Source organism: Oncorhynchus masou, unplaced genomic scaffold, assembly GCF_036934945.1.
Source record: "Oncorhynchus masou masou isolate Uvic2021 unplaced genomic scaffold, UVic_Omas_1.1 unplaced_scaffold_2040, whole genome shotgun sequence".
NCBI classification, from domain to species: Eukaryota; Metazoa; Chordata; class Actinopteri; order Salmoniformes; family Salmonidae; genus Oncorhynchus; species Oncorhynchus masou.
The window spans coordinates 1-4,809 of NW_027008529.1; the positions used below are offsets into that span (position 1 = coordinate 1).

The window sequence follows — 4,809 nt, forward strand, 5'->3', positions numbered from 1 at the left end:
TATAACCCTCCTCCTCCTCTACTACAGACACCTATAACCCTCCTCCTCTACTACAGACACCTATAACCCCTCCTCCTCCCTCTACTACAGACACCTATAACCCCCCTCCTCCTCTACTACAGACACCTATAACCCCTCCTCCTCTACTACAGACACCTATAACCCCCTCCTCCTCTACTACAGACACCTATAACCCCTCCTCTACTACAGACACCTATAACCCCCTCCTCTACTACAGACACCTATAACCCCCCTCCTCCTCTACTACAGACACCTATAACCCCCCTCCTCTACTACAGACACCTATAACCCCCCTCCTACTACAGACACCTATAACCTACTACAGACACCTATAACCCCTCCTCTACTACAGACACCTATAACCCCTCCTCTACTACAGACACCTATAACCTCCTCCTCTACTACAGACACCTATAACCCTCCTCCTCCTACTCTATAACTACAGACACCTATAACCTATAACACCTCCTCCTCCTCTACTACAGACACCTATAACCCTCCTCCTCTACTACAGACACCTATAACCCTCCTCCTCTACTACAGACACCTATAACCCCTCCTCCTCCTCTACTACAGACACCTATAACCCTCCTCCTCTACTACAGACACCTATAACCCTCCCCTCCTCTACTACAGACACCTATAACCCTCCTCCTCCTCTACTACAGACACCTATAACCCTCCTCCTCTACTACAGACACCTATAACCCCCCTCCTCTACTACAGACACCTATAACCCCCCTCCTCCTCTACTACAGACACCTCCTCCTCTACTACAGACACCTATAACCCTCCTCTCCTCTACTACAGACACCTATAACCCTCCTCCTTACTACAGACACCTATAACCCCTCCTCTACTACAGACACCTATAACCTACCCCTATAACCCCCTCCTCTACTACAGACACCTATAACCCCCTCCTCCCTCTACTACAGACACCTATAACCCTCCTCCTCCTCTACTACAGACACCTATAACCCTCCTCCTCCTCTACTACAGACACCTATAACCCTCCTCCTCTACTACAGACACCTATAACCCTCCTCCTCTACTACAGACACCTATAACCCTCCTCCTCCTCTACTACAGACACCTATAACCCTCCTCCTCTACTACAGACACCTATAACCCTACAGACACCTATCCTCCTCTACTACAGACACCTATAACCCCTCCTCCTCCTCTACTACAGACACCTATAACCCCCTCCTCTACTACAGACACCTATAACCCCCCTCCTCTACTACAGACACCTATAACCCCCTCCTCTACTACAGACACCTATAACCTCCTCCTCCTCTACTACAGACACCTATAACCCTCCTCCCCCTCTACTACAGACACCTATAACCCCCTCCTCTACTACAGACACCTATAACCCCCTCCTCTACTACAGACACCTATAACCCCCCTCCTCCTCTACTACAGACACCTATAACCCTCCTCCTCCTCTACTACAGACACCTATAACCCCTCCTCTACTACAGACACCTATAACCCCTCCTCCCTCTACTACAGACACCTATAACCCCCCTCCTCTACTACAGACACCTATAACTCCCTCCTCACAGACACCTATAACTACAGACACCTATAACCCTCCTCCTCTACTACAGACACCTATAACCCTCCCCTCCTCTACTACAGACACCTATAACCCCCTCCTCTACTACAGACACCTATAACCCCCTCCTCTACAGACCCCTTCTCGACACCTCTTCGTCCAGACTGGTACCAGTTGACAGACTGTTATCCCGTACCAGGTGAGGACCAGTCTCCGTCAGTGAATAGACTGAGATGTGATCATGGCAGAGCGACCCCTGCTGGCCGTTGCTTTCTACTTTTTACGTTTGTTTTGTTTGGGAGGTTGCTGACCTCTGACCCATTGACCTTGCTACTGTTCCAGAGATATTTTTGATTAAAGCATAATGTTGTTCTGAGTACTGTTTCTGCTCAATAAACATTTTAGTTTTCACATTCTGGTCCTGTCTGGTGGTTCCATACACTTAACTTAGCTTAAGGTAGTCCATCCTATCACAGACCTTTATACTCTGATAAAGCTTAAGGTAGTCCATCCTCAATACAGACCTTTATACTCTGATCTTAAGGTAGTCCATCCTATCACAGACCTTTATAGTCCATCCTATCACAGATACTTTGAAGGTAGTCCATCCTATCACAGACCTTTATACTCTGATCTTAAGGTAGTCCATCCTATCACAGACCTTTATACTCTGATCTTAAGGTAGTCCATCCTATCACAGACCTTTATACTCTGATCTGAAGGTAGTCCATCCTATCACAGACCTTTATACTCTGATCTTAAGGTAGTCCATCCTATCACAGACCTTTATACTCTGATCTGAAGGTAGTCCATCCTATCACAGACCTTTATACTCTGATCTTAAGGTAGTCCATCCTATCACAGACCTTTATACTCTGATCTGAAGGTAGTCCATCCTATCACAGACCTTTATACTCTGATCTTAAGGTAGTCCATCCTATCACAGACCTTTATACTCTGATCTTAAGGTAGTCCATCCTATCACAGACCTTTATACTCTGATCTGAAGGTAGTCCATCCTATCACAGACCTTTATACTCTGGATCTGAAGGTAGTCCATCCTATCACAGACCTTTATACTCTGATCTAAGGTAGTCCATCCTATCACAGACCTTTATACTCTTAAGGTAGTCCATCCTATCACAGACCTTTATACTCTGATCTTAAGGTAGTCCATCCTATCACAGACCTTTATACTCTGATTAAGGTAGTCCATCCTATCACAGACCTTTATACTCTGATCTTAAGGTAGTCCATCCTATCACAGACCTTTATACTCTGATCTGAAGGTAGTCCATCCTATCACAGACCTTTATACTCTGATCTGAAGGTAGTCCATCCTATCACAGACCTTTATACTCTGATCTTAAGGTAGTCCATCCTATCACAGACCTTTATACTCTGATCTGAAGGTAGTCCATCCTATCACAGACCTTTATACTCTGATCTTAAGGTAGTCCATCCTATCACAGACCTTTATACTCTGATATAGGTGTCTGTAGTAGAGGAGGGGGGGTTATAGGTGTCTGTAGGGATGTGACCCTGACTAGACTACGTTACAGGGATATGACCCTGACTAGACTATGTTACAGGGATATGACCCTGACTAGACTACGTTACAGGGATATGACCCTGACTAGACTACGTTACAGCGATATGACCCTGACTAGACTACGTTACAGGATATGACCCTGACTAGACTACTTCACAAGGATATGACCCTGACTAGACTACGTTACAGGGATGTGACCCTAACGAGACTACGTTACAGGGATATGACCCTGACTAGACTACGTTACAGGGATATGACCCTGACTAGACTACGTTACAGGGATATGACCCTGACTAGACTACGTTACAGGGATATGACCCTGACTAGACTACGTTACAGGGATATGACCCTGACTAGACTACGTTACAGGGATATGACCCTGACTAGACTATTACAGGGATATGACCCTGACTAGACTACGCTACAGGGATATGACCCTGACTAGACTACGTTACAGGGATATGACCCTGACTAGACTACGCTTACAGGGATATGACCCTGACTAGACTACGTTACAGGGATATGACCCTGACTCAGACTACGTTACATGGATGTGACTTTGACTAGACTACGTTACAGGGATATGACCCTGACTAGACTACGTTACAGGGATATGACCCTGACTAGACTACGTTACAGGGATATGACCCTGACTAGACTACGTTTACAGGGATATGACCCTGACTAGACTATTACAGGGATATGACCCTGACTAGACTATGCTACAGGGATATGACCCTGACTAGACTACGTTACAGGGATATGACCCTGACTAGACTACGTTACAGGGATATGACCCTGACTAGACTACGTTACAGAGATATGACCCTGACTAGACTACGTTACAGGGATATGACCCTGACTAGACCACGCGTTACAGGGATATGACCCTGACTAGGACTACGTTACAGGGATATGACCCTGACTAGACTACGTTACAGGGATATGACCCTGACTAGACTACGCTACAGGGATATGACCCTGACTAGACTACGTTACAGGGATGTGACCCTGACTAGACTACGTTACAGGGATGTGACCCTGACTAGACTACGTTACAGGGATGTGACCCTGACTAGACTACGTTACAGGGATATGACCCTGACTAGACTACGCTACAGGGATATGACCCTGACTAGACCACGCTACAGGATATGACCCTGACTAGACTACGTTACAGGGATATGACCCTGACTAGACTACGTTACAGGGATATGACCCTGACTAGACTACGTTACAGGGATATGACCCTGACTAGACTACGTTACAGGGATATGACCCTGACTAGACTACGTTACAGGGATGTGACCCTGACTAGACTACGTTACAGGATGTGACCCTGACTAGACTACGTTACAGGGATATGACCCTGACTAGACTACGTTACAGGGATATGACCCTGACTAGACTACGTTACAGGATGTGGACAGGGATATGACCCTGACTAGACAGGGATATGACGTTACGTTACAGGGATACGACCCTGACTAGACTACGTTACAGGGATATGACCCTGACTAGACTACGTTACAGGGATATGACCCTGACTAGACTACGTTACAGGGATATGACCCTGACTAGACTACGACTTTACAGGGATATGACCCTGACTAGACTTTCACGACTAGACTACACAGGGATATGACCCTGACTAGACTACGTTACATGT

The 4,809-nt window shown here is 46.3% G+C and overlaps 1 long non-coding RNA gene across 3 annotated transcripts; it reads right to left on the reverse strand.

Moving 5' to 3' along the window:
* Positions 1 to 10: 10 nt before the first annotated feature.
* On the reverse strand, positions 11 to 1,661 carry LOC135532808 (uncharacterized). Of its 3 annotated transcripts, XR_010454397.1 has the most exons (7): positions 1,616 to 1,661; positions 1,425 to 1,488; positions 1,188 to 1,220; positions 964 to 1,146; positions 511 to 751; positions 95 to 156; positions 11 to 60 (listed from the first exon to the last, which is right to left on the reverse strand). It is a non-coding gene; the product is annotated as an uncharacterized LOC135532808 (long non-coding RNA). The 3 variants fall into 3 exon arrangements; XR_010454398.1 differs by lacking the exon at positions 1,188 to 1,220 and having other exon boundaries at positions 511 to 722; XR_010454396.1 differs by lacking the exon at positions 1,188 to 1,220.
* Positions 1,662 to 4,809: the final 3,148 nt, after the last annotated feature.